Source organism: Barbus barbus (genome assembly GCF_936440315.1).
Source record: "Barbus barbus genome assembly, contig: scaffold_86, whole genome shotgun sequence".
Taxonomy (NCBI): domain Eukaryota; kingdom Metazoa; phylum Chordata; class Actinopteri; order Cypriniformes; family Cyprinidae; genus Barbus; species Barbus barbus.
In genome coordinates, this window is record NW_027636805.1 from 2,546 (window position 1) to 12,462 (window position 9,917).

A 9,917-nucleotide genomic window follows, 5' to 3' on the forward strand; every position below is an offset into this window, starting at 1 on the left:
TCCTTTGTGTTGTACACAGAAAAGAGGACAGTGTGTTCTATTTTGAGTGCCATGAAAATCTCATTAAAGTCCTCATGAAGTGACAGGAGAGCATTTTATTTCAAATTTTGTCATGACATGGTGTTATGACAAATTTGTCGAAGTGCTTTATTAAGTCAGATATTGCAAAATTTGCCAGCAAGCTCAAACTTTTTCTGTCACGGTTATGGAAATTTCAAGGGTATGGGTAATTTGAGTCACAGTTATACCTGGGATTTGTGTCAATTAATGAAGTATTTTGGTGAGTTCAGGTGTATTGGTCCTGACGTCCTGCCGTTGTCTCTCAATAATTGAAACCTATAATAGTTTGCACTAACTTGGCACCAGGAAAGTCCATTGCTACAATACCAAACCTCTTCCTCTGACCGACATAGCCTGTCAGATATTCATATAGGTGGGGGTTTATTAGACGGGCCAGGGCATTGGGATGTGCCAGGATACTGGCACCACTGCTGTAGGTAAGAACATTCGGTTTTTGTTACCAAACGCAGCCGCCTCCAGATGAGTGGAGACACTTCTCCATTTCTTCTCCACTTCCTCCGGCTGCAGAGAGGACACCTGGGGCAAGAAAAAGTTTTTATCAGTATAATTTCAAAAATTTGGGGAGGGAGCAAAAACTCGCTCTGATGGATTTTGATGACAGTTGACAGATGAAGATTACACTCTGGAAACTAAATATAAAGAGTCTCCTAAGGATCAGTAAGTCTGTTTTCCAGAAGCCTTTGAAATTACTCAAACGTTTAATTTAATATTTTGTCTCCCACCCCATTGCTTGTTTTCCTGGGTTTGGATACTTTTATGTTTCCGGCAGTTAATTTTACAAACTAAAGATTATTTTTTTTTGGTTATATGAACATGAAAACACTAAACATTAAAACTGTCTTGAAAGCATGGAAGCTACCTTTTGTGGCAAATACAAATATTGAAATAATAAATTTCTATATTTTTATTTAAATTATAAACATTATTGTGTTAAATAGTTTGGGTTTAGGAATATTTTATGGTTTTGAAATGAATATTTTATGCTCACTTAGGCTGCATTTATTTCATTAAAAATACAGTAAAACAGTAATATTATGAAATATTATTACAATTTAAAATAAATGGTTTCTATTTGAATATGCCTTAAAATATAATTTATTCCTATGATGAAAAAGCTACATTTTCAGCCCCCATTACTCCAGTCTTCAGTGTCAAATGATCCTTCAGAAATCATTCTATATGCGGATGTGCTACTTTAAAATTTTGTTTTTAAATTTATTAATATATTAACATTTAAAAATCTAAAAATATTATATTGCTTATTATATATAAATATTATTATATTGATATAATTATGAATGATAGATAATTAATTATTAATGAATGGTAATGTATTTATTTGCAATTTGATGTGTGAAGAAAATAATGAAAAATCACTTGTAGTCAGTATCACTTGTGAATAGAATATTTTATGTCATTTCCAATCAAGCTGTAATTTCATCAAATTATGCAAAAACGTGTAAAAATATAAAATGATCTAAAATGCACAAAGCAATTGTCAGCAATTTTATTCCAAAAGTGTTTAAAATGCATTTCCATTATCATCGTTTATTGAATTTCAAAGGTTGAAATAACATTAGTTGGATCAGTAAAAGTGTGAAAGTGTTTTTTAAGAGAGTTTATATTCTCTGCAAGCTGAAAAGTCCCTCCTCCATTCACAAATCCCCATCAGAGTGTCCTTACCTTCCAGTCATCTGCTATGTCCAGTGAGTTGTAGCGTATTACCAGGTCAGGGCCGGTAAAGTCTTGCAGTACGATTAGCTTTCCTCGTGTCGCTCCCATGCTGGGCATCTCACGATTGTGCAACAGCAGGTCCCAGTACGCGTACTCATTAATATAGCGCACCACTGCATTGTAAATATCCTGCGTGTCGCTCAACTCCTCTTTGAGCCTCATCAACACCGTTTCCGAAGGATACTCCCTTAGGAAAGCCACCACGTCCATTAACACATCCCCAAAGTGAGCATACTGATACGAGATGCCGTGGTGGATGGTCAGGTTGCCTTTGGCGTGGCGAACACGGATATCCAGAAAGCGGATTCCAGCACGGAGCTGGAGGGTGAGGGACCAGGAGTTGCATTTGGCCAGTGTGCCGCCTTACAGGGCCATGGTGTTGTGTGTCCCGGGCATCGTCACATCTGATAGGGAGTAGACATCAGGGATGGTGGCCATCCAGGAAGGGTTCAGGGTCTCAGGCGTGGAGGTATCATCATAGTCAGGGGTCTGGTTGGCCCTGTGTCCCGGGACGGTTGCGCTATGAGGTCAAACAGAAGTCAGGTCATCATCAGACAAAAAAATAGGTCCTTATCTGTCTTGCTAAAAAGATACAAGATTACTGTGAAAACGCTCGCGCTTATCTATAATGGATGGATATAATGAAATTAGATAATTGGTTCATTTGCTCACGATAATACCAGGTAGACAAAGAGACACAGATCCATTTGGCCAGTCTGAGATAAAAGCACTTGTTAAAGTAATGGATAATAGATGGAGGACTTTTATTTTCAGTGAAATGGATTTTGCTTTACTATAAATGGAATAAGAACTGTAATTTGTTATATAAGATACTATGAAAGAGGTTTTGGAATTATGGGTATTAAGAATCTCACCCCAGCAAAACGCCCATCACCATTAGTTGCAAAATATGTCCTCTGGTACCTTCCATAACGAGCCTTTTCAATGGCCACTGACCCTTTACTATAAAGATAATCATTAGAATAATTCAATTAGAATTTCACTTACACTTGATATGTTTTTTTTTTTTTTTAATGGAATGACATCATGCTACACAAAAACCAGACATTTGGTAATTATTTAATGGGGTCCAAAAGTCTGCTTGTGTTTGCAGTCTTTTGTATTGTAATCATTTTTCTTCAATACAGATTATATTATCCAGAAAATATACTTGAATTAAAAAAAAAAAAAAAGATGAACGTTTGTGTGAATTCCAGAATTTCCAGTATTTGGTTTGTCACCCTTTTGCTTCAAACTGCATGAACAAAATCTGATGATAATTTTCTTCAGCATGATTTCAGATGTTCCAAAGAACATTTTGTGCTTCAGTTGGAGCAAATATATCTGACCGCCTACAAAAATGTTCAAATAATCAATGTTGCAAACTTTATTTTATTAGTTATTTAGTGCAGAGTCTGAAATATTTCTACACTATAGAAATTCACATTTTACAAGGAAACACTATTTCATTCTTCAAAAATGTACATGAATTCAACATGTTACTTGCTGTTTCTTAGTTATTGTGAAATGCACTAGCAATTTTTGAGTGAAAGTTGTTTTCACTGTAATTCATTTGATGTAATTTATACATTTGAATGGTTTTTCAGGTTAAACTGAAAAGCATTCTATTTTTTCAGACTTCACTGTACATTTATGCTGGACTTGTTGCACTGCAAATAGCAAAACTAAAACCCTTCTAACATAGTTTGTGTTGGTAAATACAACTTTATATGCAAATTCATCTCAATCCCAACTGGAGAAGTCCTCTCTTACTGTGTAAATTAGGTTTGCCGGTGAACCAGAAGAGGTCTGAGATGCCAATGCACAAAGAACCAACTAGTCAGGTTGGCAGAAAAGCCTGCTGCTGTTTTTGTACTTTTTTCAGTGAGTATACTGTTCTGGCTTGAGCTTGTTGGAGGCACCAATACAAACTGACCCTTTTGTTTGAGGTGTCATTGTGCCTATACAGTAAAAAGCTGACTCAATAACAGTGGACAAAATGTTCAAGCGAACTCAGATGCCCTGCATACCAGATGTAGTTATAGTATATAATATTTCAGTACAAAATATTCAGTACACTACTTTAAGGTTCCCTTAAAGTTTATTTATATGTTTATTAATGAGCAAACAAAGAAAAAGTAAGGCAGAAATATAAAAGTTCTATATGGAATAAAATAGCTCAAATAAAATAATACCCTTCAGCTGTATACTGTATATATGTATTTTAAAGATACATTATCTACCAGAATAAACATCTAATGTGAATAAACACAAGCCCTAAACATAATACAATAAACATGGTCAAAGTTACCTTTTTTCCAGGGTTTGTGGGGAAATATAAGTTTACATTTTCTGTGAGCTATCTACAGTTCTGTTTTTTTCCCAGGGGTGAAGCAAAAAAAAAAAAAAGTTCACTTACTTCCAGAGCAAACATCTTTGTTGTTGAGTACAGTATAGCATTAAACCTTGGAAAGTGAGTTTAACTCTGTTAAAAGCATTAGCATATTGCATTTGTCATTTGAATGTAAAAGTGTCATTTGTTTTCCACAGAGTTGCTATCTTTAATCTTGCCATGTATCATGGATCGTTTGTGTGTCCAACCAGCGAATGCCCCTAAAGAGACGTGATGATGGAAGTTACTGTTGGTGGATAAATTATATTTCAGTGCTTTTGCATTGGCTCACAAAACCTTTGCAAAGTTTCTTGTAAGAATGCAAAACTTGGTGAGTGAACGCAAAATCATTGAAATATAATCCTTGTCTGTTTCTGTTTATCCATAAATGTGGATTGTGGTAGTATTAAAATAAAATAAAAAATCCTGATCTCTAATGACAACACTTTTAATCACTTTTAATAACAATATATGTTTTCCCTTATTTGAGCTCATCAAAATAATTTAACCAGTTTCAAATTCATTTTTAAGTAAGTGTATTACAATCCGATTTTTTTTTTTTTTACAGTGAACAAGTAAATAAACAAATAAAGCAAAACTGAAAAATGAACAGTTACATGTATTTAACAGACACTTTTTATCCAAAGCAAGTGATTTGTTTAATATAAACTGGCATCAACATTGGAGGGAAAAACATGCAATCTTGTGTAAACACATTTCTTGCATAATAAGGTTCTAATTAGCTTCATTTTAATTTTGATGTGCATGTAAACACTCTCAAATAAAGAAAAAACACTCCAACAAATCAACTCTCATTTCTTTCACAGTCCTATTTGTGTTTAGCTACATTATTTCCACAAAAATCACTATCGCACTTCACAATAGAAAAAAAAAAGTTTAAAAGCTAAAATGCAATTAACTGTGAAACACTGAAATAATGCCCAGCATGACGCCATCTATGCATCTCTCTTGTGCTTCTTCTATTCCCATTACGCTTTTAAAATCAGCTGGTAACTTCAACCCCCACGCTACCTGGGCCATATCTTCTAAAAAATAAATAATAAACATATATAATTACACTGAAAATGTGCCTTGTTTCTCCTTTAATCCTAATGTATTCTCTGTAATTGTGCTTCTATTAGCTTTGCTTGTATGCAGTGGCATACATAAATATGTTATTGTTTTGAGGCCATCAAGCATTCAACAAAGCAAATCTTAATACGCTGATTTTGACTTCACCTGAGTAAACAATATTTAACACAGTCTATGCCAATCTGTGTTGGATGTGCAAAGTGGTGTTTTGATATTTCAACAAATATCATCTCTACAACGTCTATTGTCCCACCTGTTGCACACAAAATCCCTCATCACATTAGTCAATTAGGATTTCTTTTCAAATCCAAACTGGACTCTGACACCAATTATGAAGACATAATACAATCCACAAAAGCTGTGAGTTTTGGTGCTTTTCTAAATGAACAGACTTGAGCTTTCCCCATTTATGTTTCCCGTTAGTGTCTGTGGTGACAGGATGTGTATTGTGATGCTTTATGTCCTTTGTTTCTTTTTGTCTCTGTCTGTTTTGTAATTACAGGGAAACAGTCATTTTATATTGGTTGATGATTCTGATCTGTCTTTCTTTGGTGGAGTAATTACAAGTTTAAAGTGTAGCTGTGTCTTTCAGTGTCTTTGGTCCCCACGTCCAATCCTTCAAACAACCTTTATTAAAACTTGATTTTACCACTCTATCCATCGCTCTCGTTGCTTAACCATATGTGGCACAAAGCAAGCAGAGATGAGCGTTCATTTCCAATTCATTCTCTAGGAAAACTGAGCGGTGGGATTGTAAGATTGACAGCAGTTAAAGAGACAAAAATGTTATAAATACCAGTCACCCGTCATTGAGAGGTGAAGTCAGTGACATCTGTCAAAATCTGCTGATACTGCTGGAGTTTCTAGTGAATTCAGAGCATAAGTCACATCATTACTGTATATGTTTCATTCAGATTTTAAATGTGTATTGCACACTTTCATTAAAAATTTTGATATATTTACATTGTATGTATGCTTTGGCCATTTGGAAATAGGATGTCTTTATTGACTGTGTACTGTTTTGATGCATTACATTCATGCATCTGGCAGATGCTCACTGCATTCAAGATATACCTTAAATTTATGCATTCCTTGCGAATCAAACCCATGATCTTGCCATTGCTAGGGGCGTGCTCAACTGTTTGAAGTACAAAAATGTGGCTAAATATTTTAGTCACACACTTTTCATAGACTCCTAAATGATTGTGGATTTTAGATTTTACTTTTCCTATGTCTATATAGTTTTTATTTATATTAAAGTTTTAGTTTTTAGTAAACTTTAAATGAAAATGACAATTTTTATGAACTTTTTTTTTCAGTGTTTCATGCTCAAAAAATTGCTAAATGTTTTTTGTTTGTTTGTTTTTTGTTTGTTTTTTAAATTTAACTATAACTATGAGTAAACAATGAGTTGCATTTGTCGAATATACATTATGAAAAACAAGCATGTTTAAATTTGGGTCCTGATCTTAAAATACTTACATAGCACCTGAGTTCGGTCAGGTGTGATGCAGTCAGGTTCCTGTATATCAGCTCCAGGAGCAATAACGCTAACAACACCAAGGTCATGGGTTAAACGTATTCTGATAAAAATGCACCTGCAATGAACAGTAAGTCACTTTAGATAACAAAATCCTGCAAAATGAAAAATGATATGCAAATGCACATAGCAGAAAGATTATGGGTATGGTCTGTGCTAATCAGCCAAACCTCAACCATTTGGTTTACATTTATGCATTTAGCAGATGCATTTATTCAAAGCATAGAGAAGCATATGCAATTTGTCACAAAGCCAGCAATATTTGCAATATACAGTGCCGCATTTATTCGACCGCTGGATTAGGAAACAAGCTAGAGCAGAGGAATTTTGATTTAGTGTTGTGAGTCGTAATACTAAAATTAAGTTGTTATTTTTTTTTTCTTTGTGCACAAAAAATATTCTCATAGCTTCATAAAATTATGGTTGAACCACTGATGTTACATGGACTATTTTAACAATGTCCTAACTACCTTTCTGGGCCTTGAACGTGGTAGTTGTGTCGCTGTCTATGGAGGGTCAGAAAGCTCTCGGATTTCATCAAAAATATCTTAATTTGTGTTCTGAAGATGAACGATGGTCTCATGCGTTTGGAACGACAGGAGCATTCCAGGAGTAATTGGAACGACAGGAGTAATTGACAGAATTTTCATTTTTGGGTGAACTATTCCTTTAAGTGCTAGCGGAAAATGTGTCTTCAGTTGCTTTTTGAAAATTGTTATGGTTTCTGCAGTTTGGGTGGATAGGTTCTAGAAAGCCTTCTGAAGGAACAACAAGGCACTGCTTGTTCAGTAACCACAGCTGGCTGAAGGGAGAATATAATTTTTTTAGATTTGAGCATCCCAACCAGCAATATCAACATTGCAACCAGTGGTGTGAGTTTAGGGCGGAACCATCTATTTGATGACCAATGGCAGGGGAGGGTTTGGGAAACCAAGCCATTTTACTTCCAATTACATCTTGAAATTTCGCATTTTACCTTTAAAAAAGGTCCAAGACTCCAAGAGTCTTCATTGGTATCCATGACCCCTATCATGGTGCATCATGTGAACATCTGTGCTGGTTTGCTCCACCCTTCCATTCAGCCTTGAGCGATGCATCTGCAACAGTGAGAATCCCCCATCGCATCGTTATCTCGCACTCAGCATCTCTGTGATTTACTCACCTGCTTCGATGTACGCCACACAATCTACAGGAACGAACGGGGGGTGGATGGGTGGGGGGTGAGAGGAGAGAGGAGAGGAGATGTTGGAAAATATAAGAAGCTGACAGCAGCAGCAGAGCTTTTCAAATGGAATTGTTTATGGAGATGGAGTATGTGAAAGACAGAGAGAGGGAGAGAAAGAGCGAGAGAGATAGGAGATGATAATGACCAGATGTCATATTGAAATCTAATACACTTAATGCGTTGAAGCTCCATGCTGAGCTGTGCTTGTAGCTCACACTGTGGAATTAGAGAGCTGACATGCATTTACAAGTGATGTGAGACATCTACATCGTAATGATACATAAGATGTGCAGGTATAAAATAGAGTAGGAATACATCAGGATGCATTCCACTGGCTTGTAAGTTATTAAAAACCTTTGCGGTTTGACTGCCCGGTGTCAAGAGATATTTATAAAATCATAAGCGTGTTATTATTTTACAGTTCCAACTGTATATTATTTATTATTTAAACAAAGCAGTTTGGTAAAATCAATCAAAAGCATACGCCACTCATAATGTTTGCAAGATGAAACTCCCAAAAGAAATGTCAGTACTGAACATCAAAATATTAAGTGTATGAGCTCAAAAAAAAACAACAGCAGTGAAGAAAGGGCTTGCACAATGAATCATAAAAAATATAAAAACTTTATTTAGAAGCTAAACAGAAGACAAAGAGATACACTGCACATGTATAATATAAGCACATGTACATACAGTATAATTAATGATAATTATTTATGAACCATAATAAAGTTTGTCAAGATTCAAGATTTTTATTTGTCACATACAATTATACAGAGTATAACCAGCAGTGAAATGTCATTACAATATGCAATATAATTTGGAATCAGTAAGATTTTTTGAAAGAAATTAATACTTTTATTCAGCAAGGATGCAATAAATTGACTAAAAATAATGGTACAGACATATACAAAGTTCAAAAGAACAGCATTTATTTGAAATTGAAATCTTTTGAAACATTATATTTGTCAAGGTATCCTGAAAAAAAAAGCATTATGGAAAAAATGCATTACGGAACACCTGTTTGCAACAATAAATGATAAATAAAAATGTTACCTGAACACAAAATATTGCACTTAGAACTAGAGAAAAGGCTGCTGTAAATTCAGCTTTGCCATCACGGGAATAAATTATATTTTAATTGTAATATTTCACAGTATTACTGTTTGACTGTGATTTTTTAATAAAATAAATACAGCCGTGGTGACCAGTGATACTTTTGAATGGCAGTATACAGTATGTGTAATATTTATTAGCATTACATATTAATTAGTGTATATTATTATCATTTTTATGTATTTTGTCATCTAAAGCAACTAAAAGGTGCATTTTATCAGAATGTGTTCCCTGAGAATTAAAGGGAATTACTTAGCATTTTACTGAATATAAACATACTTAGGATGGCACAAAGGTGTGTAAATGACCATTCAAAATAAATGTTTCCCTAAATAGTTAATTTAATGTCCATATTCATTATCAGAAGTAAAACTCGTGCAGTAGGGCGATGCCTCCATTCAGGTAGAGAAAAAAAAGCAAGCTGAAATTGAAGTTAAGCCTGGAAGACTTTCTGAAGTATGACTTTGCCCTCTCTGTCAATGATTACACTCACAATAGCCGGAGATCTCCTCCACTGAACCCTCGCCTCGTTCTTAAAGCCACTCCATGTCTCTGTTATCTCTCGGCTTAGCTAACTCATCCGTGTAAGCATGTAGCCCATCAGACACCACCCACCTCCCCCCTCGACACAAGCACAGAGACGCACACCTCCCACCCAACCTGAGGTGGTCTCTGAGGAGACCCCGTCTGGCTGGTTCTCAGAGAGACATCAGTGCCAGTGACCTCAGAGAGACAGC

The 9,917-nt window shown here is 35.2% G+C and overlaps 1 pseudogene across 1 annotated transcript; it reads right to left on the reverse strand.

Moving 5' to 3' along the window:
* Positions 1 to 322: 322 nt before the first annotated feature.
* LOC306868610 (1-phosphatidylinositol phosphodiesterase-like) lies at positions 323 to 2,746 on the reverse strand (annotated as a pseudogene). The gene is made up of 3 exons: positions 2,691 to 2,746; positions 1,765 to 2,335; positions 323 to 597 (listed from the first exon to the last, which is right to left on the reverse strand). The product of its transcript is annotated as a 1-phosphatidylinositol phosphodiesterase-like (transcript).
* Positions 2,747 to 9,917: the final 7,171 nt, after the last annotated feature.